The sequence below is a fragment of the Cygnus atratus genome, chromosome 1, assembly GCF_013377495.2.
Source record: "Cygnus atratus isolate AKBS03 ecotype Queensland, Australia chromosome 1, CAtr_DNAZoo_HiC_assembly, whole genome shotgun sequence".
Taxonomy (NCBI): domain Eukaryota; kingdom Metazoa; phylum Chordata; class Aves; order Anseriformes; family Anatidae; genus Cygnus; species Cygnus atratus.
This window is the reverse complement of record NC_066362.1, coordinates 118,929,213-118,956,442: the sequence shown is the minus strand read 5'-3', so window position 1 is coordinate 118,956,442 and position 27,230 is coordinate 118,929,213. Positions and strand designations below refer to the sequence as shown.

Below are 27,230 nucleotides of genomic sequence, written 5' to 3'. Positions count from 1 at the left end.
AAAGCGAAGCAGGCTGGTAGAGTGTGTTGGGAGGCTGGGTAGGAAAGATGAAGAGCAGCAAGGAAAAGGGCTGTGACCGCATGGTTTTCTACGGGTCTTTGTCTCAGCCTTGACTTACTAAGGAAATAAAAGCTTCAGCTGAAGCTCTTCCTGAAGCTGGGAGGTTACGAGGTCCATCCCCACCATGTTTCTTCTGGCATGTGGGCTCCCTGCTGGCAGAACGTGACCTGACGCGAACGTGACACAGCCCTGGAAATGCCAGCTCCATCATCAAACTTGGCTGACCAGGGCTGATGGATTCAAAAATCACTGAGGGAGACCCAGGCACTCACGCACACCCAGAGCAAAATCAGGCGGTCTATTTTTCTGTGTAAGAAGTGTAAGCGAGACCCGTGCTTGGGAGCAATCTGCTGGTTTTACTCTGGTTGCTCATCCCCTCCTCCAGGGCAAGATCGATAATGCTCAAGTGGGGAAGCGTCGGCTCCGACTCTCTGCAGTCATACAGCGAGTCCCAGAGGGGAACACTTGGCTGGGCTGGCCAGGCTGCTGAAACAGCCCCAGACGGGCTGCTGGGGTGAGAATTACCACCCCACCTCACAGCCCTGCACTGACTGGCAACACAGCTCGCGTCCCTGCAGAAGGAAACCTGCCACGACACGGGGGTGCTCGTGCTGAATCGGGGCACTTTTCCATCAGCTTTCTGTTCCCCTCTGTGCATTTTCATGGCAGGAACAGGTGCTGGTGAAATTATCTTATTTTTCCGCTCAGTGCTGTAGCAGGCAGTGATGGGAGTGGTTCATGCTGTTTTGCTGTCGGAGCTCCCCGTGCTCGACCTGGGGCTTAAAGTGTATCCCCAACAGGAAAAGGGGATCTTGCAAAGATAGGATCCAAAGCTTTAACAAGCCCAGTATGTTTGTGACAACATGTTTTGAAGAAGGAAGTACAGGCAGATAAATATATAATATTACATATGCTTCTTAGAAACTTGGTGTAATGCTGAGAACATTCGGTACCTACGTCGTGTTAACAAACTTCCCAAAGCAAATTCCAAAACCTCCATTCCTGGTGGTGCCCCCAGCCCCACCGGGTGGGACCGACCCCTCCGGGTGCAGGCTGTCAGCGTGGCACGGGACAGCTGTGCTGGCTCCTCAGGGCTTGGGTCCCAGGCATGGACAGCTTGCGGGAGAAAAACATCAGGTCTTTTCTGAAGTTGTGAAATAAAGATGCATAGGGTTTTCGGCCACAGCCGTTGACAGTTTTAGATCCCTTGGTTATTTTTTCCTAGCCCGTTGCAGCAGTATATGCGGCACAAATTCCCCAGGGTTGGAGGGTGTTTTTTTTGTTGTTGTTTGTTTCCAACCCTGATGCTTTGCATTTGCCTTTCTTCAGTCTGTTTACAGATTCTCAGCTTTTTCATGACTTCATGTGCTTTAACTTTGTACTCCTCCCTTTCCTCCCATCCCCCTCTCCCCCAAAACGTACCAGCCTGCATTCTTTTAGGCTGAATCTCAATTTATTTACTGTCTTTTTAGGAGCATGTTTCTCTTAAGCCTTGCTGAAAGAGAGCTGTCCCTTAGGTCTGGGGCACAAGGATGTTTTCTCCCCGCTGAGAAGGACTTGCCCTGTTTCCTTGTGTGCTTGTAGCAGATGCGTAATACAAAATGTATTTTTTTTTATTTTTTTTTTCATCAGCCTGGTTTCATACTGTGTGGGCTGAAGCAAATGAAAGCCACGTGCAAGGAATGGAGGAAGGGCTGCGATATACAATCCCGTCTGGGTACTTTTCAGCTCTGGTACAGGGCACACCAGTGTAGCAAATGGTTTCCAGTGCAGACTTCTGCATGGGGCAGTTCTGGAGCCCCAAATAATCCTCTCTGAGTGCCAGAAATGACTGTGCTGTTTGCCTGGTGATCTGTCCTGCACAGCACTTGAATAACTGCTACGGAGCAGCTCTTCCAGAAACAACATTGCTGTGAGGTGAATGGATTTATACAAGCTTTCTACATTATTGCTGAGAACGTACAGGACTAATGCCTGAAATTTGCTCTGTGTTGATGCTGGTGATAAGCAATGAGATAAACCTTTGCCAATATTTTACTCTCTTATCAAAAAAATCAATAAGAGTGCTTCCTGGCAAATAGCACGTTTGACATGTGGCCTGTCTCTCTGGGTATCTGAGAGGCCAGCAGACACCCAGCATCCCCAGTACTGTGTCTCCCTGGAAGATGAAGGGCTCAGGGGACAGAGGGGGCTCTGCCACCCTCTCATGCTCCATGCCTCTGTCCTTGGTGTCTGCCCAGGGAGGCTCTGCAAGTCTTGGCACAGCCATCCCGCACTGCCCCCTGTGCCCTCCATCTTTCCACTGGGTAGCTTGGAAAAGAAAACGCCACACCAATACTGAGCACGGTACTGATCCATCAAGGGCTTTTCTGGAGACTAGTGCAGACTATTAGTGCTGGGCATTAATGGTTTACTCATAGTCCTATCTGTGCTTTCACATCCAGGTAACACTTTCCAGCCTGACTCCTGCAGCCCCCTCCTCATCCTCCCCCTTATTTCCTACCAGCCATGTGCTGCTTGCAGTGGCACCCTCCTACTAACATAATTCATTGTCACTTAGAGGATGATTCACTGCTAGGGACGTTGTTAGCTTAGATTAAAACACCTTTACATAGATAAGGCTAGAGAAGGGAAAGATGGCTGCCAAAAAGACACAGTCTTTGTGCACTGGCTCATATCTTGCTATTAGCCATCAAGGAAAAAGAAATAGCAAAAAGCTTCTTAAGGGCTGAGGGAAGTCCCAAAGAAATCTATCCACTGTTTAAGAGTTAATATGAGTGTCACCAGTGGTCTTAAGAACAGTAAGTATACAATGATTGACTGGGGAGTGCCTGTGCACCTCCCACACAATCTCCTCTCTGGTTTATTCATCCTCCTAGCCCAGTGGGTGCTGGTGTAGCACTACCTGGTTGTGAACGGCCTAATGTCTAGCTGAAGCCATGGTTCTTGAGGTCTGTAATACACATCCCATCAAATGGGAAAGTTTAGAGAAATTGAAGTCTCATCCCTTTTGGCACCCTTCTTTTCCAGAGTATGTTGGTGCTGAGGTGGAAGTTTATTGATGCTTGAGCTATGAAGCTATGAAATGGAGGAAGCTATGAAATCAAGGAAGCTGTTGCTCCCACCCACGATTTGAAGGATGAGTTCTGCTTCAAGAGCTTCTGGTATTCATGTTTCCATTATACCCAAGTGGAATATTGCAATTTCCATTTCCTAATGGCTACAGAAATATCTTAAAACAGCTAGACAAAGTTACTGTGGCCATGAGCAGCATACGATAACTGTTAGCTAAACATAAGACCAAACCCTTATGTTACACATCAAATGAAAGTTTAAAATAGTTTCTAAGTGTCCTTAGTAAGACTGAAAGACAAATTTAGTCAAGAAACACAGAATGCATCACTGCAAAACTACTCTTTTAGCTCTTAACAGTGCTCACCCTGAATCTCTCTGAGCCCAATTCTGCCTCCTTTATAACAAGAAAAGTAATTTGGTTTTAAATAGTTCATAGAAGGTATTTCCAAGGAAAGCTGCCTGGGTAAAGACTATTGTAAGTGGCCTCCCAAGCATTTGTTTTGTAAGTTACCTGACCCGCTGTCTTTTGTTTTGTTTAACTTTGGCTGTTAAATCTGATCAACAACTTCCCTGAGGATAGTTCTCTTGAAAGTAACAATTCCACCCAAAACTCTGGAGCAGCATCAGAAAGTTGCATAAGGTGTAAAAGCTCTGGTGTTAGACAGTGGTCCACAAATTGTGACAGGTAAGCAAGCTTTCCTCAGCACATGTAGAAATTCATGATGAGAATCTTAAGTACAGAATTGGCTGATGTACTTTGTGACCAGCTTGGTCAAGTTAGCAATTTGGATTAGTCTTTGCTCACAATGCTTTTAGGAGGAAACTTAACAGAGAAAGTTTTTTACTGTAATTTGGCTAACTGTGTCTGAGCTAGAATGCAATTTGCTTTGTATACACTTCCCCGTTTTGAACAGTTATGCTCTTAAAAAGCCTGGATGAAGTCAGCAGTATCATTTGTTGACCCGCTGGGAAGAGCTGACCTGCTGGGGTCTGTTGACCTTCCTGGAATAGCAGGGGGTGGCTGAGAGGGGGACGGTGACCTGCAGACCAAGACTTTTGGTGGAATATAATCTTTTCTGTGTTGACTTATGCTTGACATTAGAGGTGGTAGTGACATTCACTTACACACTTCTGTTAAGTAAGCAGGTGGCTCTTGTATTACCTTAGCCCCGTGCAGCATAGCCATGGGTGCTGTGGGTACGTGCGAGGATATGAAAGGAATGACTGCCATACCTTGGAGGGACACGGGGTGGAATGTTTATTAGGCCATATAGAAAAAACAGCTCTGTTTGCAACCCTCAAACTGGATTTGAACAGGTGAAATTCCTTCCATTGCTATGACTGTATATACTTCCAACAACAGCCTGGGGAATTAAATCTTAAAGGAAAAAAAAAATCGGAATGTAATACGATGAAAACCATAAGAGGAAACTATACCTGTGCAGCATATGGTAGACATTTGGTGTGACCCTTCACTTGCTAGTATTGCATGGGAGTCTTGTGCAGGAACCCTGACAACCCAGAACTGCTGCATTTTATGGTACAAATCTACCCTGAAAAGTGCCTGGTTAACTTCAGCCTCAATTGGTTTGCTTCCTGAGCATGTCCAAACTGGGACAGCTGAATTTAATGACAGAGTAAATTGTTAATACTTCATTTCTCTCTCACTAGACCAGATCCAGCTTTGCTTTGGGAATGCGAGCTGTGCTGGCCTTTCCGTCACACCTCGGGGCGCTGAGTGAATTCAAGCTGCAGCAACTTGACTTTTGGGGTAGGTGAGCCAGAAATCATCCATCCCGATGAAAGGGTCAGTTCACGGGCACGTTGCAGGATTTGCAGCCTGCGAGGGGTGGGAAATGCATGCCATCTGCATCCTGTGAGAAGACACAGGTCTGCAGCAGTCCCTACAGTGGGCTCGGGCATGCTACGAGGCCAGCTGAGCGTGCAGGCAGGCGGGGGGCTGCGGGATGTGCCCGTCTGCTCCGAGGACAAACACCATGGCTTAGGCACAGGGCAGCAGGATGCAGCTCTGCCAGCACGGGTGCTCCAGCCCGCCCAAGGTCTCGGTCGGCCGAGTTTCACGTGAGCCGGGGAGGTCTGCCAGAGCGGGTTGCGTCCTCCCAGCCTCGGGTAGCTCATTCAGAGCCAGCTCGGCTGGTGCGGGGCTGCGCTGCTCTCTGCAGTGCAAACAGGCACTCTGAACCCTGCCCCGGCACTGCCAGGGCGTCGCTTCTCCCAAAGAAAATTGGGCTGTAGGAATCGCTCACGCTTCGGCTGAAGCTGTCCTCCTCCACCTGTGACACGGGGTCTCTGCAGCAGCAAGCAACTGATGTGCTGCAGAGAGAGCACAACCTCAGAGACAGGCTGCTCAGCCAGGCTCATACCCACAGTGTTTGCATGAAAGTCCATATATCTCTATATATCCCAGCGCAGTTTGACAGGAAACCCTGCTTTCTCATTATAAAGTTTGCTGCAATGTTGTAAATTGCCCTAATTTTCCTCCGGACTTGTTCCTGAAAAGAGCAGAAATGGTGCCTCTAGAGAGGAAAACCAGAAGGCTTGGCAGGACTTCACCCTCTGAGACTCTCTTTTCTCACTCTTATCCCCAGGTGGGGAAGTTCCAGGTTTATGGTGAGCAGAAGAGGTGGTGAAGTGTTTTACAGGAGCTTTTGCCCCAGCCCAGAAATGAAGCCACCTCCTCTCTTCCCCCTGGTGAGGAATTGGCTGCTCAGGAATTTAAGGAGTGTGACATCCAGATCTGGAAGTCACAGCTTTGGCCCTTCTCAAACTCAAAAACTGTTCACCTAATCTAAATCCAGCACAACTGGCACAAGGGAGAGCCACCAGCCAGAAAGCTGTTACACAATTCACCCGAAAATAGCCGAGTGACTAACGGGCCGGGGGGTGATGAGGAGCCTTCTGAACCATCACTGCTGCTGGGTACCAGCCTGCTGCTTGCGGTCCACTTCGGAGCAAAGTTAAAGAGGCTAATTAACACCCTGTCACCAGGAGGGCATCCCTTCAGACCCATCCCTTCAGCGTGCCCTTGAAACCAGCTGGGATCCCTCAGCCAGCCCATGGCTTGGTCCCAGCTGAGGGGGAGCAAACTCCTGAGATCGCCTGGTACCAGGCTCAATGCAAAGTCACTCACCTGCAGCTCTGCGTGGTCCACCCCTGGCCTCACTATGCCACATATTACCGGCCGGGTAGCTTGCTTTTATTTCTCAATACCATACAGAGAGTGCTAGCCTCAATATCTTTGCTCTCAGAATTAATTTCAGCCTCCCAGCCCGTGCTGCGTTGCCGCTAGGCCCTCGTTTGCCTGACTGGGTGGCACAGCACATCTTTGGGAACGTGTTGGCTCCGTGAGAGCCAGATTCCTTTTCTGAATGGAAAATTTTAAGCTATTCCCACCAGTGACATCACGGCGTTCTCCACTCCCACAGCCACAAAGGCACATATTGATAGGCATGACATTTCCCTTTAATGCTTTCATTGTTTCCAGCATTTCGTTTGGGCTGTTGCTTGAAGCCAAAAAAGCAAGACAAAAGGCAAAGTATGTTAAAGGGAGACCCGGGCTGCGTGCAAATATGTCGCACGAGAAAATCTCTGACTCCAGGCAATTTTCAGGGAATTTGCTTTCCACGGGGCTTCTCCCGAGTGATTTAGGATAACGCCATCAACTGGAACTGCCACCTCCTTCCTCTAACTCGCTTCAGGCTCATGCTTGGGTATTGCCGCGCTATGCAGGGATCTGGCATGGGCTTTCAGAGCCTATTTTGAAAGATTTGTGTCAGCTGCATCGAAGAGCACACTAACAGGAGCTCCTGAAGCCACACCAAGCTTGCCTTGTGAACTCCTCAGGACTGGGACCCTGCATCCTCAAGGGACGTTCATGCATTTGGTGCAGGGCAGAAAGGAGAAGGGGAACGCTGACCTTTGCACCATGTACCTTTCTAAAGAGATAGCAAAGCTCAGAGCGGACTTTGATTTTGCCTCTTGCAGTATCGATCCAAGTTCCGTATTGTTGGCCTTTCAGGGAAATTCGGCGTGGGGCAGGGTTGGGCACTGAGTTTCCTGAGCACATTAGTCATCAGAAAGGAGAGAGCTGAAGAGTGCAGCTGATGGGGGTGAGCTCTGGGGCTGTGTATGAGGATCTTTGCAAGACCCTCAGCGCTTGGAAGCTGCAGTTCCTTCCACAGTGAGGTAAATCTTTTCCACACAGGGATCAGCTCTTCCACAGATGAATCTTCTGGAGTTTTCCGACCATCTTATTCTCCTCATTACTCACCTCTTTAGATGATTCGTTTCTTTTTCTTTTTTTTTTTTTTCCTGAGAATTACCCACAGTACTTCCAATGAACTGCTGTCCACAATGATGTGTTAGTTTATAGATAACCTGACTGTTATGCATTTCAGTAAATATGCCTTAAGAATTGCTTTGCATCTCAGGGAGTTTGCAGACATCCATACAGACCCCTCTTAAAAGTTAATTTGTCTAGCAGCCTGGACGAGACAATGCTCCAAAGGTTAATAAGCATAAAATGAATGCCTTGGTAAGCCAAAGTTAAATGAGCATTTGGAAAGGGGAGCAGCTACTTTTCAATTATATGCTGCTGCTGTAAAACCTGAACAAACCTGCTACCTATGTGAGAAAGAGCCCAGAACAGAGAGGACGCCAGGTCTGGTGTCTCAGCAGAGACACAGAGCCTCTGCCCTTGGTCTCCCATAGAGTTTGGACCACCTGACAGACCTCAGAAACTCTGTGGGCTTTTGCTCTCAGAGAAGCCCTGTTGTATTTTTCACCAGTCAAGCCCCAGCTGTCAAGACGTGGGACTTTTGGCTCCTAGTAGCAGCCAAAATCTCATTTCTCCTTCTCTGGTATGGCAGCAAGGTGGGCAGTCAGAGGCAGAGGCTCCGTGCTGCTCCCGCTCATCTCCCATGGCTCTCGGGTTGGTGCAGGAGAGCAAGTAGGACATCTGAGGGTGCCATGGTCAGGGGAAAAGGGCAGGGAGAGCATTTATCCCTTACTGCAGGCAGCTGTTAGAGCTGGTCTGCTGATCTGGGGGGTCCCTAACCCCCCTCATCAGCTCCTGAGATGGAAAAACATGCTTTTCTGCCTTGCACTGCTCATAGGTGGTGGACAGATTTTCACATACCAAGTATTTGACTGCTGCCCACACTTCTGCAGAAGCCAGGATGGTGACAGCTGTGTTCCAGCAAAAGGATAGCATGCTTCTGCAAAAATTGTATTTATAATTCTGGTGGCTTTTTCTTTCCGCAGGACTGACTCAGAAGTTAAATCAAACCTCTGGCTGCGTAGAGTCCCCTGCACTTTACATGGACCACTTACCTGGGCTGAGATACTCCTGCAGGGGACAACCTGTTTCATTTTGACTCTTACCAGCATGGAAGGGGACGAGTTAGTTACTGAATTGTCTGGGGTTTGCCAGACACAGGCCGTGTGGCTCTGGGCACAAGAGATGCTGATGCGGGAATGGGATGGAGGTCAGGGGAAGCATGGTGTGCCAGAAAATGGGAGAGAGGTCTGGGGACAAGGCTCACGTGAAAGAGTTCGATGGGGAAGGAAGATCTGGCAGCAAGGTGAGCTGAGGCTGGGCCAAGCCCTGCTGAAAATGGCCTTTGTTACCTGGCAGCAGCAACCCCAAATGCCCTTTTTATTTTCCTTCTACCATGGAATTACTTCAAACAAACAGAAATGAACCAAAACAGCCATGCCTTTCACCACGGGAGCTCTCATGTCCAGGGTCAGCAGGGAGGGACGGCTTGTGTCTGTGCCCACATGCAGGTTCTGGTGGGTCGTGCTCCTTACTGAGCCCTGGAGAAGGTTGTGGATATGTTAATCATAAATTCCAGCCCTGGACAGTTTCATTTGCACCATTAGCCGTGCTTTGTCCCGGCACAAAGCAGCTCCTCTGGAGTGAGGCTGCATGGACATGATTTGCAGTGATGGCTGGGGGCGGTGGCTGGGGCTTTCAGCCTGCCCCACGGCTGTGTAGCAGCTGAGAGGAGCCTCCAAAACCATCTTAAAAGCTGCCTCTTGGAAGGGAGCCATGTGGATACCTGTCCCATCCCTGTCCTTGGGCATCCAGACCCAGGAAGGGGCTTCAGAGCTCCCAAACCCCAACTCACAGCTCAGGTCTCCATCTCCAGGACCCGAGACCCTTGGCTGAGATGACAGACTTCAGGATCTTGGCCAAGAGGAACCAGATAATAATCTTTAGAAAAGCTGGCACAGAGGTTTCTGCTCACATTGCAGGTCCCGTGTGTCAGCCTGCTTGGCAGCTCGGGATCCTGCCTGCCCAAAGCAGGGTGACACAGGGCCTGGGGCGTCGCCCCCGAGCCGGGACAGAGACCCTCCTTGGGTCCCGGTGCCTGCAAAGGAGACATGTCTGCTGCTCTGAATTGGCAGCTCTCCTCTCCTCCCGGCTCTTTCCATCTCCAGGAAAGGAAACCAATTTCCTTTGCAAAGTAATCTGAGCTCCAGGAGTTAAAAGTGCTATTTAAAGAGCGAGGCGATGCTGCCGTACGAGGAGCTCACGGTTTGGAGAAAGCTCTCCGCCTCTGTGTGTAAAAACTAGGCTAATAATGGTTTTCTGCCTCATGCAAGCTGGTGGGAATTAATTAATTTTAAAAGCAGTTGGAAGCACAGCCACAACATAGGTGCTAATTTTTATTTATTAATATTTCATGTTCGCAATACAGGACTAATTATGTGCATGGCAAAGAGTGCATTTTCCATGCTATTAACTCAATCTTAAAGGTTTAGATTGTACTTACGTTTATCTGTACCTCAAAAAAAAAAAAAAGTGTTGCATGAGATGAAAATGTGTGTGTGTGTGGGGGGGTGCTCTCTTAAGTGTGATCTTTATTATGCTGTTTCAATCCCGTCTCACGCTGAGCCTGTCAAGACCAAACATCTGGCTGTTGCTGTAGTACACGATGCCTCCTGAATTGCCAACTCCTGGCCAGGAGGAGGAGGCTCAGAAGAAGCAGAAGGAGGTGGAGGGGTGGGGAAGGAGCCAGATTTGTTTCCCATAGTTTGGCAGTGACAAGAAAGGAGAGCGGTTTTGTGCTTGCTGCAGAGCGGGCAGGACCCCGTGCAGTGCTCTGAGGACTTCTGTGCACACTGATGGGGACGCACGGACATGTGCCCACCTGCTTTGGGCAGGTCTCTGGTATCGCATGGTCTTTGCTCATGCTTTATCTCCCCTGCAGTTGGGACCCATTTCCAGAGCTTTAGAGAGTGATTAGCTCAGAAACAAAACAGTGGGAAATGGCAAACATCTTTCACCACTTCCCAGTTGACCCAAATTACAGGTTTGTGTTTAGATGGACTTAACTATTTCTGCATATGTGTTTGTTAGAGGTGTACAGGGAAGATGTCCCTGTTGTACTCACTATAGGATAGCACTCGTGTCTTCCTGCATGCTTGTGTAGTAGATAAATTAGAGGGGAGCCCCTGATGCTCTGGCAGTGAATATGACCTTTGTTCCACCCTAGAGAAAAGCACTTTTAAAGAAGCTCAGAAACGAAACTGGAAAATGAAAATATTCTTTGTAGCATTGTCTCCCTGCCAAGTCTGATAAAGTCACAGGGGGAATGGGAAACCTCTGGAAAGTCTAGCGGGAAGTCTAACTGCAGAGAATTTGTAGAGATGCGAAAGAAGATCTTTAAATACTCTTTTCTCTGCTCCGACTCATCTAGGAGCTGCAGTAAACCCTGGTGTTTCCTAGTCCTTCAATCAGACGCACAACAAGGATTTAAATAAATAATATAAAAATGGACAACATCCTATTTGCATCCCCTGGGCTTTGAAGGGGCCCAGATTGGAGGTTGTGGGGGCAGTCATCAGAGAGGTCTAAAACTTAAATGCATTGAAAGTAAAACAGCCTCAGTTTGGGTCATTTTTTAAAGAAAAACGGGTCCCTGTGAAAAGAACTCGGTAATGCACAAAGTTCAAAGCTGAGCAAAGGAGACATCTGAAAGGTGATTCAAAATTATAGGCAGAAGCTGGAGAGGTGCCCAGGTGTGATAGACAGGGCTCAGCTTTAGAGCTCTTTAGATAAAGAAGGAAGTTAATTTTCAACTTTAACTAGGATTTTTGCGCACTGAAAGGTGTGCTGTAATTCCCTGGGATGCAGCATAATGAGCAACACAAGCGTATGTGAGGATTTCACGTGTCGGTCCCAAACCGTGTGCGTCCCAGAGCCGCGTGCCGACTGTCTGTCACCGGAGCTCGCTCCGTCTCATCCACACTTGCCATTGCTTCCCTGACGAGTGCTGTTGGCTCCCAGATAAATTCCCACGAATAGAGGCCCTCCTTTAGCTGTGCGGCCAGGAAATGGACACAGAAGCCAGTTCTCTCCAGCCACACGCTGACGTGCCCGTGTCACCCACACCCCTACACCCCTCACTTGCTCGCTCTGGCCTCTCAGCATCAGGGTCATGAGGGAGATTTCATTCCCAGCAACACACTAGACTTCTCTTTCTTTTGGGGTGATGTGAACTTCCTCCCTTGAAATTACATTTTCCCTTCTAGCCTAGGGGTTTTGTAGCCCAGTGTGTGCATCCTGAGCTGGGGAGAAATCTCTAAATCGCTTGAAGCTGCTGCTGCCTGTAAGGTAACTAGAGCTGACAGTGGGCTTGTACGAGCACAGAGCTGTAAATCACTTAAATGTATTGCACATAATTTCCTGGTGCCTGCTCTCCTTGGGAGCAGAGCCCCGCTGGGATGAATGTCATTACAGCGTGGAGGCTCCTGGCTGTGATGCTCCTTTTGTTTGCCGTGGAAATGAGGCTTGGCTCTGCCGAGACGGAGGGAGCAGTCTAAACTGCTACAGACACTGCTCTCCTGACTTTACCGTCACCTCGTGCTTCTGCCATCCTGCAAAATGCACTGTGTTTTACTGTGGGTGGGCAGGCAAGGTGGGGGCTCCCTCCTCATGCTATTTCTTTCACGGGCAAACTCATCAGGACAAGGTCTCTGAGCAATTGAGGGCACTTTGTGTCTGTGTGCCCTGGAAACTAGAGACAAAGGCTCCCAGCCAGGACAGAAAAGCTTTTTACTCCACCCTAGAATAGCCTGCAAGAGATGGTTAGTTTGTTAGTTATTAAGTAAAATTTCCATGCGTTTGCCAATAGGTGCAGATCAGCACTGGGCGGTTCAAAACACAAAGTGAGCGGACCCCACAAGGCACGAATACAGAACAGCTCCAGAAAACACCTAAGCAGTCATTTTTTGAGGTTAATCTGCCCGTGCAATCGTTGCAACTCCTGCTGCACCCCGCAGTGCCAGCAGCCCCCAGCAGTGGGCTTGTGCCGGTGCCTCCCCTGGGAGCACTGGGCTCGGCGTGGTGGCACCGCTCCCGACATTGATGGCATTACCATGCCCGCTTCCAGTCCCACCTGGCTCCCCAGGTGATCAGATCCTGGTAGAACATGGCTTGTTTTTAGTTTTTTATTTTATTTATTTTTTTAACCCAGTCACTTCATATAATTACAGCGCGTATTTATTTTCACCCTCGCTACTTCCTCCTGAAATTATGCAAGCTGTTTAAATCTCTCTGGTGTTTTCATGGAAGGGTGGGCTCAGCGGTGTGTGGGGAGCGGAGATGTAATTTCCCACTGCTTGATTTCCCCTGGGGAAGGGGAACCAAACACCACCACCACCACCTGCAAATCTCGGGAGTCTTAAGATCTTGGCACCCCAAATTTCGGCTAGGTGGGATCCAGCACCCCAAAGGCCGGGCTGAGGGGTCTCAAAACCAAGCCGATGAGTCTCCATCCTTTTGAACTGAAGGACCAGGTCTATTTGACAGCTATTGCAACAGATTTCTGTCCTTCAGGAGCTGGGCACGGGACCAGCCAGTGCACGCGAGCCAGCAGATAAAAGAAACGCCTATCCCGGGTCAGTGCTGGCTCTTTGTAGCTGTACCAAAAGCATGGTTCTTCCGCAAACAGTCATTTCACAAACCATCGCAAACATTGCGTTAGGAAACTCTGAAAAAATATAAAAATAAACTGGACAGAGACCTTGAATGTGCTGTAAAGTGACCCTGCCTCACGGGAGAAAATTCTCTGTTCCTGCCAGCTAACCAGCGTCCCATGTCCAAGTCTGAAAGACGTGCTAATGAGGGATAAAGTCTAATGAAAAGTAAAGTGATTGGGCTTGTATGAGATCCCTGCTGTTGTAGCACTGCTGTTACTGAGGATATTGAAGAGTAGCTTGCTTACACTCTTTCCAAAAACTTATCTATGCAGACAAAAGCTTCCGAATTGGGTCTCTGAAAGGTGGGCTCCAAAATGCCCCCACAGCCAGGGAGAGGGCTGCGGCAGCCCTGCATGGGGACCAGAGCACCACACGGCCCACTGAGCCCTGGAGCTGGGCTGGTGGGAGCTCTGCTCTGCTGGAAACCAAGGTTTTGGCCAGCGAGAACAGTGAGTGGGTGGTTTGTGGCACTGTCCTCCAAGCCCCACAGCCTTGGGTGCTCCAGATGCAAAATTAGCAGCCCTCGATGTGCACCCTCACATCCACCCCACTCCTCTCTCCTTTCACGGTTGGGTAGATGAAAATAGGAAGATCAATGATGTTGGTTTATTTTTTTCCCCCCAGAGCACTTGTGCCAGTGATCTTGTGCACATCTGCAGCTTTTGGGCATGCCGATGGATTTTCAGCAGAAGCAATCCAGGAGGATGGGTAGCAGTGAGTTCAGTTCACATCCGCGACATGCTCCAGCCTGTATCTTGTTTTTCCTATTCTGCTCTTTATTTCTTCCCTTAGCAATTCAACTCCTTCCTTCAAAGTTTGTCATAGCATTATGCAGGACAAAAACAAAAAAAAACAAAACAAAAAAAAAACGGGGAGGAGACAGGATAAAGGAGAAGAGGAGAGAACAGCCAGGTGTGGAAGGGGGCTGAGGAGAGGCATTAGATCTACCTCCATAGATCCACCTTCCTGCCCTTCCCTGCTCAGCACAAGTCCTCTCCAGGAAGTTCTCCAGGATGTCCAAAGGTCCCTGCCACGATTGCCTCGCCACCTCCGTCTGCTGGCTGGCAAACTCTTTTCCATATTACTTCTTGCCAGGCTGTGTTTGGAGAGCAGGGAAGGGGCAGCGTGTCCCTCCCCAAGTCCTGATCCAGTAGGGTGCTGGGGACAGAAGGGAAACTGCCCCTGCTGGGTCCCTGTTAACACTGTCCCTTCAATGTACCTTTTGCTGCCTCTGATCCTTCAAACTAACACCTGCAGCTTTTGGTTGTGCATCATGATTATCTATAAAATATTTTAATATTTAATAACACAACACCTACTGATGAATTGCACAGGTTTTGGTGCAAGCAGTTTCGATTTGGTCTTTCCTCACACTGCAGTTTTAAAACGCTTCTGTAAAATGGAAGAGTGAGTGCTTGAGGCTAAGTGTGTGCAATCACGCTGCGAAATGAAGGATGCTTTTAATAACAGGGGGCATGATGCGCTTCCAGTTTTTGCTCAGAGGACCAGCCCTAAGTACTGGCTCCACCACCCTGTCCCTTTCGCTTTCCCATCAGCTGCATCTTGCTGCTGGGCCAAGTAATGCCCCAGGAGCTGGTGTGAAGCCAGCAAGCACCAAGAGCTTTAACACATCAGCGTGGCAGTGGGGGGGTGTGCATGGGATGGTGGTGTGCATGGGATGGTGTTTGGGTCCGGGCTGGGTGTAGTTTGGGTCAGCATCACCACTCCTCTAAGTGCCTGAGGCAGAGGAATGGGCACGGTGGGCTGGGACTGCAGGTTGGGCAGGAAAAGAGTCATGCACTGGAAGTGTCTTGTGGTCTACAAGTGGTCAGTGAAGACAACAGCAGGCCTGACCTGGCTAGCTCATTCTCCACAGCTTGTCCAGTGTGCACACTGTGAGAAGGGTCCCCATCCAGCACAGCCCCCCGGCTGATGCTGCCGGTTCCCAGTGCACCTGGAGACTGCTTTACCTTTATCTACTTCTTGATGCGGTCTTTCTCTTAATCGTTATTCCTTACAGGTTACACATATTTATCTGTTCTGGAAGTAACTGTAGCCTCCTGAGACTGAATAATGGTTAAAAGGAAGAAAAAGTCAGAAAAAATGCAGAGCATCTCTCATGCCCATGTATAGTACATTGGTACTGTCAGACCTAAAACATTTCTGAGGACCAAGCCCATGCACAGTGATAGGGCTGGGGAGGATGCTGAGCTCAGAGAAACTTCCCTGAGCACAAGCCCTTGGGCAAGGGGATGGGAGAGGCAACACGTGCTCCCTTCGAGGCTCAGAGACGCTCAGCAGGTCCGCTGTCACAGACTGGGTGTGGGCAAGGGTGGGTGAGACACAGATCCAATTAGTTTGGCGTTACTTTCATTCAGCTCATTTATTTAGAGAGGACAGAACTCTGCACAGTGATTGCCAATACACAGCATAGAGCTTCAACTTGGGATTTCCCAACCCCACCCTGCAAAACAGAGCTCCCTGCTGCCAGAAGGAAGCAAACCTGGGTCCTGTGTGGTCCTCAGCTCCATCACACGACAGCTGCTCCCAGAAATGCAAAAAGCTGCTGAAAAATTGTGGATGCCCTTTTATAAGCAGAGAAGCAGAGGGTGATGCTTCTTTCTTTGAGGAATCCCGTAAAACAGAGAGGAGGAAGGAGCTGGACCATTGCCTGACAGATGTGCTGCTAGGACGTTGCTGGAGAGCCTTGAAGGAGACATGCTCAACTCCAGTAGATGTCTGAGTCAACAGTAAAAGGGGAAAACAATCACTTGAGCAAAGAGCAGATTTACAATGCAGAAAACAGCTACGGATTTGATCATGGGAGCACAAGGCAGAAAACATGCCTGTGGGGATCACAGGAGAAATCAGTATCTAGTAATTGGTAATACTGCATGAAATAGTCCCTTGAATTCCCAGACTGTGACTGAGCTCCCCGGTCTTGAGCTTGGTTTAATAATCACAGCTTAATTGAAACCTAAGAGGAGGGCTTTTCCTTTCCACTGTTGGTCCTTATAAATTACTTTCGTTGTATTTTCAGGTTTGCCTCATCTATTAAGAATTTTAAAATGCTTGAAGACTGTCACATAGCAGGGATTTAAGAAGAATGTTTGTCTTATTTTAGGCAAAAAGTTTTGTATAGCTAAAAACTTGGGAGCTAAGAAGTTTGACTTTTCACCTTGCTAAAAGTAGCATTCAAGCCTTGACCACAGCCTGAAAACTGGATACTGGGCTTAGTTCTTTCCCTTCCCTTCCCTTCCCTTCCCTTCCCTTCCCTTCCCTTCCCTTCCCTTCCCTTCCCTTCCCTTCCCTTCCCTTCCCTTCCCTTCCCTTCCCTTCCCTTCCCTTCCCTTCCCTTCCCTTCCCTTCCCTTCCCTTCCCTTCCCTTCCCTTCCCTTCCCTTCCCTTCCCTTCCCTTCCCTTCCCTTCCCTTCCCTTCCCTTCCCTTCCCTTCCCTTCCCTTCCCTTCCCTTCCCTGTTTTAGTGTGCTGGTGAATACTGACATATAGTCATAGCTTTCCTATGATGGGCCAAATACATTCAATATTATATGCAATAAACCAGTATATAAAAGATACTATCCTAATATTTGCATCTTTTGTCTGGGTATTATTTGGCATTCTGATGGATTTGATGTATATCTCTCTCTCCTTTCAGCCACTTTAGTTTTTTTAAACTTTCCTAATATTTAGACATGAGATTCTCCATTAGAAGCAAAAAACATTTCAGAGGACAGACGTGGAGTTATTCCACTATTTGTGAGAATGCTGAAGTCAGCATACTCTTACAGTATTTGGCATAGAAATGTGTATTTTCTTTGAAAAAAAGTATGGTATATATTTTTGTGAAATCCATAAGGTAAGAGTTAAAGCAAACCTATTAAAAATGAAGTTAAAAAATTACTGAAGTGATAAACCACCCTCTGCTGTAGGGTAAATTATCTCAGCTCTTGGGGTGACTGACAACGTACGTGGTGGATTCCCAGCAGAATGTGAAGGTAGGCCGGAACTCGGAGGGGAACTTTGCAGGAGATTTCCAGGAAGGCTATCAGTACTGACGACAGGTTCCCCAGTTTTGTTTGTCAGCTGCATTTTGAATTAACTTGGGTTTAACCACATTAACAATGACTCCAAACCCAGTAGTCAAGGGCCACAGCAATAAAATGCAAAGCTTTTCTGCCCACCTGAAATTACATGAAGTCAATAAGTTGCTAGCAAATGGTGAAATTCAAACGTGAATTTATTTATTTATTTATTTATTTATTGGCAAAACCTGCTATTTGTCAGCCAGAGATGTAGGGAAGTACATGAGTGTGGCACCTTGCTTCTGTGCAAGTGAGGGCTGGGAGCCTGCTCTGTGCACTGGGCAAGAGGGCTGGGACTAGGAGCAAGTGGCTTTTACTCCCACTCCTCTGTTTAACAGGCTCCTTCCTTCTGGACCGCATCCACAGACTTCTTTCTTGGCTTTTCAATCAATGGCAATCAATGGCTGTGACTCTACGGAGTGTTGTGATACTAAAAGTAGCTCGACAAGGTAGCTGAAATATGTTATCTATATGTAGTGTTCTTTTTTTCTTTTTCTTTTTTTTTTTTTCCCTTAAAATAATGAAAGTGGCTGGGGAAACTGGGTACCTCGAGCACCAAGAAATAATGACAAAACTAATGATGGCTGTATGGAGAGCCAAATAAGAGCAAAAGCTACTTTATTGCCTTTGAGAGTACAAGATATGACATTTCTGGGAAGGAGCTATAGATGTTACCAGAGATTCCCAGTTTAAATAAATGCTTTTATAGTGAAGGAAAATTTCCCATGGAAAACAAAACAAAACAACAACAAAAAAAATTTCCATACCTCTAATGAAGATGAAAATATCATTCTCATCCAGCCAGGATGAAACATGCTCATGCATGGAAGGTGAGCAGAAACCTGGGTACTTTTTAGGTCAGGCTGTAAATCCAGCGAAGCCAGAGGCTATTCACGGGAATTACAGGGCTAACGGCAGATATCCTGTTGTAAATTTGGTCTTTAGCTTTTATTTGGTTCTCAGTAAATGTTCCTCATACTGCCCATTTCTTAACATCCCCTTAAGTATTTTCCTTGAAATGTAAATCTGGAGAAAAAAAAAATCTGGTAACTAAATATTTATCCTGAGACTTTTCAGTGATTAATGTGCATTTAATCCCCTACCTATGTGATTGAATGAGAAAATGCAAATACCCAAATCCTGAATTATGTCCTTGGAATCTGTCTTTCTATTTCTCTGTCTTTCTCTTTCTCCCATTTTTTCTGACTATTTTAAGGATGTTTCCCCCAAAGCAAAACTCTGTTATCTCGGGATTCCCTGCCAGTCCGTTCAGGCTCAAAGCCCCCTGAGTTGCCTTCCCAAGCTATGTCATGCTCTGGCCCTTGCACGGGCACTGAGCAGGATCCGACCCCCGGTGTGAAGTTTCTCCTGTGCGTGAGTCACTGGGCAGCGAGCTCGGCAGTGTTTATTTTCCCTGCCCTGTATGATAAGGGATGACGTGTGCTGCGGCTCTCGAAGCCTCTAATGCAATTTAAACCTGCTTCTAACGAAGAACAGAGAGTAATATCAAACTTGATTTCGGCGCACTAAAGGGAAGAGGTGCCATCTGTTTGTTACAGGGCTGATAATGAGCACGCAGCGGAGCACCAGCTCTCCAGCCCAGCGGCCGGCACACCAGGGAGCTCCTTGCAGCACCGCAGCCACCAGCGTCCTCAGCATCATGTCTGTGGCCTCCAAAGCAGGAGGTGACTTTAAACCGGGAGAAAGTAGGGAGGGGTCTCATTGAATTGGCAGGCAGGATGAGTTCATTACTGAGCACCGTTGCTGGCCCACAGTGCCCACACCAAGTGGTGCTTCCCCTTTGGATGCTCCTCACCCGCGCTGAGCAAAAAGCAGAGGGATGAAGCCACAGCCTCCTGGCAGGAGCCAAGCTGCTGCAAAAGTGGAGGGGGCTTAGCTGCAGCCTAGAGCTGGCAATTGGCACCAGAAATAGAGCTTCTCTGCTCCCAATGGTTGGCAGTTAGTGCAGATTGGCTGTGAAACTGCACGGCAGTGACCCGAGCGTGATGCATGCTATGTCAACAGGAAGTAAAGGAGATGTACATACATCTCTTTGCATGTGTAGGCAAGGTGTAAGTGGTTGGCAAGTGATCTCAGGCTGCAGAAATGCCTGTATGATTTTAGGAGCAAGGCCTATGATAAGATCATGTTATGACTAGGGCTTGTATGGAGACCTTCTGGGAGAGACTAAAGGAAGGCTCACAATTAATGCTTGACGTAAAATAAAAGCTTGTCAAGAAAGAGAGGTAAATCACGGAAGGAGGAGGACAGCGTCTTGACAGAAGGGACAAAGAAAACAAAATCAAGATGTTGCAGGTAAAGGCTTGACTCAAGAGGTCACACGAAGTTCGGAGTCTGACTCCAGTAAAAAATGTCATGCAAAGAGGCACAGCCTGTGACTGTCACAGTATGCCAACCTCTCTGTAGGTCAGGGTTGTATGAAAATATGTGTTAACATTGCTGTGCTGAAAACTGCAAGAACCAGTGGACCAGGTGTGGCCTGGACAAAGAGGAACTACTGCACACTATTTGAGTTACAAGGCTGTCATGCTTCTGGTTGCATCTAAAGGATGCGCTTGTGCTGGGCCTGAGCAGTGCAGGAGGGATTTGAGGGATGTTCTCCAGGGGATGCGGATGCTGTGAATGCAAGAAAGGGACAGGAGAGCTCATGCAGTGGTGTTTTTCAGGGTCTCACGGTGCACGGTGGTGACCAGCAGGAGCTCAGGAAATGCAGCACAGCCCTTGGCTGCAGTAGTTGCTGCACCACAGGTACAGGGCAAGAGGAGCAAAACCTGTGCCAGCCATGAAACAAGGACTGTAGAGCTGTTCTAGGACAGTACGCTTACACATCCCACATGTTGGGATGACACTGTTATAAGGCTGTTTTCTCCTTTGAACCAGCTTCTCGGGGATTTTATTTTCTCTTACTTCTTTTATTATTATTTTTTAGACCATTTGCTTGCTTAAGTGCATGGTCTAAATATACGCCTCCTTAATTTATTGCTCCACTAGGGAAAACTGCATCATGTCTGAAATGCTTTAATAAGGATCTAAGGTAGGGGACGGCCAAGTAAATGATAATTAGCGTGTCAGGGTGGCATTCCCAGCTTCCCCACCCTCTTCAGGTGTCTGTATGCTGCAGTAGCCGGTCAGAGGCAGGATGTAGTGTTGAAAGCCCATGCCATGTTGCTGGCATCCGGTCACCCGTGGTGGCTGTTCCCGGTCCTCATGCTGGACACAGGCAGCAGATCTCATGCTCCCAACCGTTCTGGTGACTACCACTTGCTGAGTTAAAGCACCAGTGGATTCAACGGCATATGTTGGCTTTTTGGCTACCCTTGGCCATCACTGCCTCTTGGATGGCGATGAGAAGTTCATGGTTTCTGCACAGTGGAGGCCTGCTAAAGTATTTGTGGCATAGAAATGATTTATAGGATGCTACATGGGATGCATTGCCACCCACTTTTAAAAAGAAGAATTAGCCCTTTGCAAGTGCTTGTGTTATTAATCTATGTGGGAACGGCATGGGCAGAGCCCACAGAGCCAGGCTGACCAGAGTCCTTTCAGCCTTCACTTCTGATGGCCCAACCCTAAAGCACTGCCTTTTTTCCAAAAACAGAGGAAGATGTGGGCTCAGCTCCCCGCTCCTCAGGCACCCCGTACCATCACGGTGTGATGAGGACACTCAGAACTGCAGGGTCGGAGCTAAATGTGAAGGCTGTCAATGGAATTGCTGATGAGGACCTGAAGATGACATGGTGAATGATAGCAGGTCAGTAATTGCTTTTTCCCTGTAGTGACTTAGCAATTAGAAATGGAAGAAGAAAATCAGGGTGAAATTTGAGAGCTGTGCTGCTTAGAGTGCCTGCTTCTGTTTGTCTTTAACCCTCTCTTTTACTCCGCGTGCCCCAGCCGATCCCTTCCCCGATGCTTCCTCTGCCTTGCTCTGCATTATTTTTGCGATGCCCTGCCACTAGCATCATGTCTGCAAGCTGTCTTCCCCAGACAGAAGCCTATTTAGACAAGTTGTCAGGCTGAATGGGAAAAATCTTAAATCAATGTATTTTGGCATGCAATCATATATAGGCTAATTTATCTGCTGCCCTGTTGAGCCTGCCAGTTTAAAATGAGGTCTTCCAGGCGCGGTGCCTCTGGATGTTGCCTGATTAACAGAGCGGTTTTTATTGGTGGGGCGACAACGCGACTGCTTTATGGTAATTGTTGTCATTTGGACCTGTGTCTATGCAAATGGGGGAGATTAAAGTAAAGAAAACCTGAGGATGATAAATACGTGGCTGCGTGCCACCACGGCAGAGGGACAGGAAGGCCGGCGGGGGCGATGCTCGATGCTCCCCGGCTGCCTCCCAGGCAGAGGGAGGCCACGCTCTGCCCCTTAGGGTGCTGGGACCCCTCCGCCCCAGCCCTGCTTCCCCACATCCCCTGGCCCTCCACGCCCTGCTGATGGTCAGTATGTCTTCCTGCCCTCCCCTGCAAAGGGCTTTGGGGATGAAAAGCTGAAAAATGGGAAAAAAAAGAGTGCAACGGTAGCATAGCGCTGCTCCTTGGAAGGAAGACAATTTGAGATGGCCCACCACTCTGAAGGGAACCACCCCTTTCAGGGTGGCTTTAAATGTATTTTCAATTGTTCTTATGCTGACTTTCCTGCTAATTGCTTCCCTATAGCTTTTATTTCTCTCTCTTTTTAATAATAGTGAAGTTTGGGTTTTGGGAATGCGTTGCTTCTAATGGGGTAGCCACGCAGGAAGGCAAAATCTATTCCCTCACCCGGGAAAAACCACCCCTATAAATAAACAAAAAACAGCCCAGACCCTGTCTCTCCCGTTCTGCTGCCCCTGAGATCAAAAGCAAAACCCCAGTGGCTGCCCGGGGAGGGCCTGGGCCCTCAGTGCCATGGCTTTCTCACTGTCAGGAGTGTGCAGATGCTCTCTGAGCTCAGATCCGCCCGCAAAGAGCTGGACCGAGATCAGCAAGTCACTTTAGATAAAGCACCCAGCATGAGATCATACCCTTTTTTTTTTTTTTTTCCTTTTTACATTACGTTATTGAGACTTACAGGAAGGGGAGCAGGACAGCAAATTTTGTCTCCATTAAAAACATGTCAGCCTTTTTCTGCTTTGCAATATATTTTGGTATCCGTCTGGGAGAGGGGGGCCAGTCCGTTCCCTGCGATGCTACAGCCGCACAGCCCCAGCCACTGCAGTCTCCCCTGTGCTCCGTCTGCTGTAAATTAGGAGACCAAGGTAGCCTCTCCATTCTTCTTAATGTGCCACAACCCTCAGCTATTTATTTGTGCCTTGCGGTCCTCAGCTACTCATTCTCGGTGCATCTCTGAGCTGCCAGTAGCTGCTGTTTGCCCACTCCATCTCCTTCTGGAGAGCCACTGCAGCAGGAGCGACCCTGCCTTGCCCGAAGCCTCCGAAGGGATGTGGTAGTGGGCAGGAAGCTAGGCACGGGGATTTTCATGCCCAAGCTCGTAAAGCAGCCATGGACAGAGCTGTTCATTGCTTTTGCAAAGCGGTTTTGCAGGTTTGCTGTCATTTGTGTCTGAGCAGGTTAGGTATGCAGTGCTTCTGTGCCAGAGATGCTGTTTTTCACCAAGCGTTGGATGGGTGCTCAGAAGTCTGTTCCTGACCTCCAGGTCAGGAGAACGCATGTGTTCCTCAAAAACTTGGTTACTCCAGCTGCCCAAGCTGAGAGCCAGTGTTCCCATAGCAGGGGTGTGTCAGGGGAAAAGCCAAACAGGCTGAAGATAGGTTCCTGCCTGCTTTTCTGTCCCGTTTCACTCCTCTTTTCCTGTGTTTCCAAAGCATATTTACAGTGATTTCTTTATGAGCCTGTACTGATCTATGCTAATGCAATTCCATTCTGAGTGCTTGTCCCTCTCTGCTTGGTTTTGCATCTTGTTTAATTGCTGTGTGGGTCACAGACCCGACCACAGACCCAGTTCAGTATGCTCTCCTGCAGTTCCCCTCCCTCGCACTCCTGTTGGCAGCACAGAGGTAGAAAATCTCAAAACATCCCCACCGAGTGGAAAGGGTGAAACAAGTTCTTTGCCTTTGGGGGGTTACCAAAGGTTATTCACCTGCATTTGCCACAACACGGGGTGTTCCTTGCAGGGGCTCTTGCCGCAGAGCAGGTGAAATGCAGTAACATGCCACGGTCGTGGTGAGATAGCGACTCCCACACTTGCTCTGCTGTGCGCTGCACTGCAGGACTGCTCCACCTGCTCCTACCTAAGCATGCTGCTCCTGTGTGCTAGGTGGTACAATCTGTGGGAGAATCCACAAATTTGGGGACACCCCTCCCCCCCCCACTTCTCACTATATCACAGTTTATTCATTTGAGGTCTTTCCTGTAAACTCATCCAAGGCCTTTCATGTAAACTAACCTGCTGAAACACATCTTTGTTCTCCAGTTTCATCACTTCCACTGTTTCCAGTAATGTTTTCCCTGAGAAGCTGTCACAATAAAGCCGCAGACCTGTTCCGACACGCTCGACTCTTCGAGGAGCATTAGCCAAGCATCTTGCATAAGGTACTTTCATTCCTGAAGTGTGCACACACGAAGATGTGTTCCCGAGTTGTCCCTTCCCCATGCCACTGGCAGGCACCAGTGTCAGGGATGGGGAGGCAGTCCTCTTCAGCTCCATCCCCACAGGAGATGGCCGCAGCTCACAGTCCAGGTGGACCAGCATTGGCAGAGCTGCAAGCCAAATTGCTGGAACAAAATCCTACCGCTTCGGCTGGAAAATCTGTTCAGCTGGAGCTGGGCTGCAGAAGAGGATGGCTACCTCATTTTGCATAAGACACCAGCGAGTAATCTGATGATTTTCTGTGACTAATACAATAGGTCGTATCTGAATGGTCGGTGGAGAGATGAGAGGTTTCATATTCTATTACCAAATCCCTGAGCCATCTGGTTCCTAATGACTTCTTTCAAAACAAAGGGAATAAAACTTCTGAGTTGTGCAAGGCATTTTGACATCCTCTTTTAGGCAGAAGATGGACGTTGCTTCACATTGGCAAACAATATCAATCAAATCATCAATTAAAGCTTCTGTGCACCCCTTGCAGGTATTTCTGACCACATGTTTGATGGCAAATACACCTTGCTCAAGCTGGTATTGTCCATCACCGGGAATCGGGGGGGTGGAAAACAGAGGGCAGTGCCTGTTTCCACAGCGGGTGCTGGTTCCTAGGGGTCAGCACGTGGGCTCGGGGCTGTGCGTGAGCACAACCCAGGCAGGTTTGGATCACTAATCCCAAGAGCAGCACCTACAGCAGCGACGGCCACAGGGCTGTCTGCAGCCAGAGTCAGAGCCTGTGGCCACCAAAGCCCACGCCACGCTCACCCAGCTGGTAAAATTACCCGAGCTGGCTTATTTAAATGATAGCTCAGTTACATTTATTAGCTGCGGTCATAGTGCAACCTGCCCGAGGAAAACCCAGGCCAGAAACTTATCCACAAATGCTTTCACTGTTGAGAAGCTCTCAGCCTTGTGGGATTTGCACGGTGTCTGGCACAGCCCCTGAGCCTCCTCTGGTTGCTTCAGCACCTGCCTGGGCAGCCCTGGGCTGCAGCAAGGCACCTGCAGAGATGCTCACGGCTTCTGCCCGCGGTCCTGCCCGTCCCTGCAATTTGAGTTAAAACCACCCAGACACAGAGGGGCATAAAACTGATATATTTATTACGCCCTAGTTATTGCTTATACAGTTTAGCCAAGCATATCATAACATAACATGCTTTGTGCTATCTGGGATTACATATCCAATAAGTACGGTATATTATAAGCATACTTTAGCACTATTATGTATAATTATATATGTTTATAGATTCCCCCATTACACACCAGCTTAGTTCTTTGTTACATTTGTGATATGCTGCCTGTTGCATCACGTCACTAATGATATGCTGCCCATAATTAAGTACATTTATAGATGTGTGCCATATTTATTGCACCCTATGGGATTTGCATCATCAATCAGAGTCATCCTGTTGTTAGGTCAGCTCGTGTTTGTTTGCTTAATTTCTCTTGATTCTTTAAACATCTGTCCTTTAAGTGGTGAGTTCCTTGCACAGGATTCATCCAGTAGTTAGACCTGACTTGTTAACCCAACGGGTGAAATCCTGGTTCCCTAAAAGCCCTGGTCAAGCACCCAGACGTTTCACAAGGGCTGGGCTTGTACCACGTGTGGCTGCTGCTGCACATCTTCCTGATCCAGCTTGTTTAGGAAGAGCTCTGCTTTTTCATGGGTTCAGGGTGGCTGTGAATGTGAACTCAGCCCTCGAGTGAAAGGCTGGTTGAGGGTCTGCAACACCTAAAATTTGGGCTGCCAGATGTAGCTCCTCCATATTGCTTGCTCAAGGGTAAGGACTCTTGGGCCTGCAAATAGCATTGATCTGCTGTGCGCCTTTGGTCCTTCCCCTAATGCCTATTGAATCGTTTCTCTCTCCATAGTACATAATTTAGGTCTGGTTGAGTACAAAGTATTTTATTTATTTATGTATTCAAATTTTTAAAATGCATCTCTAGGCATCTCAGCAGTACGCTGGGCGCCTACCACATAAATTAAAAATAACAGCATAAAGTTAGACAAGGGGCTACCCATAAATAACTCCTCCTCAATTCACAACCTTAGCGATAGCCTCAGCTCGGGACAGGGAAATAGATGGCCTTTACAGCCCGTGGGGAAGGTTAATAAATCTGGGCGCTGACGGACCAAAGGGGAAAATGAGTTTCAAATCTGGGGCTCCCCTCTCCATCCCCTTCCTGGAGATACCTTGCTGAACTGGGCAGTCAGAAGATGGCTATGAGGATCAGGCAGTTTTAATAGATGCCAGATTAAGCACCAAAATCACTGTTTTGTGTTCTGAAAAGGTATGTCTGTGTGTGAGAGCATTCAGGGGAAAACATCCTCTTTAGAAGTAATTTGCTGAAAACAGTTTTAGCATTTTGTTCCTGCCTGTGGCAATTTATGAAACACAAATGAGATATTGTACCAGTAGTGATGCTGAAATAAATCACTCTAAAAACAGAACTCAAATTTTATTTCATTACTAAAGTAAATATAAAAGTACTTTAGCACAGTTTCAAATTAGATTGGGGTTTGGTCAAGCTTGTTATAAATCCAATGGTTGTAAAGCAAATGGCTCGAGATGAACTCTCAGCAGAGCGCCGCTGCAAGCAGGGCTAATGGGAGGCTGTGCGGTGCAGAGCAGAAAATGACAGAACCAGAGGGGTGGATTTTGTGTCTGCGGCACGGGAATCAGAGGCAGTGATACGGCATGCTGTGTCTGGGGCTGTCGTCCAATTTTCAAAAGGATGCTGAAAAAATAGAGAGGGGGACAGGACGTGCCTACAAAACGCGTTCCCAGTTCTGGAGAAAATGCCTTCCTCTGAGTAAGATGGGCCCTCGCTTTGGCCACCAGTGACTGTGCCCACCTGTGGTGTCTCACAGCAAGGCTGGGGCTTTGGTGGCCACCTCCTGAGAAACCATCCTGGAGGGTTTAATCCAGGACTTTGGTGGGACTCCTGATGGAAAAGCCCATAGGACAGCATCTGCTCATCCCTAAAGCCTTGCAGCCCAAACTCTTGTCTTCTGAGAAGGTAGGGCTTGACCTGCTGGAGATGCACAAAACCCTGTTAAGCAACATGCTTTTCCTCCTCGACAGGAATATTTTCAAGCTGGTGAAGAGGGAGCTCCCTTGGTATTGCTAGCCCACACCGGGCACGATCAGGGGTTGGTTCAGAGCTATGAACGCTATGGGAAGGATGCTCTTTGGTATGCACAGCTCTGCATCATAATGACCAATAAATAAGATCTGTTGCTGAAGAGGGAAAGTTGAAGCTACAGTTGCAAGTAATTTCATACCAGGGTAGATGCTGCAATCTGTGCAACAACCTGGAACTGACATGTTTTCTATGTGCTGTGATATACCCTCCTCTCACAGCACCTGCACTGATGTAAATGAGCATTAC

The 27,230-nt window shown here is 48.2% G+C and overlaps 1 long non-coding RNA gene across 2 annotated transcripts; it reads left to right on the top strand.

The window, feature by feature from the left end:
• Positions 1–1,768: 1,768 nt before the first annotated feature.
• LOC118245796 (uncharacterized) lies at positions 1,769–26,177 on the top strand. Of its 2 annotated transcripts, XR_004777971.2 has the most exons (4): positions 1,769–1,977; positions 4,807–4,906; positions 20,850–21,002; positions 23,667–26,177. It is a non-coding gene; the product is annotated as an uncharacterized LOC118245796 (long non-coding RNA). The 2 variants fall into 2 exon arrangements; XR_004777972.2 differs by lacking the exons at positions 1,769–1,977; positions 4,807–4,906 and adding an exon at positions 18,788–18,915.
• The last annotated feature ends 1,053 nt before the right edge of the window (positions 26,178–27,230 follow it).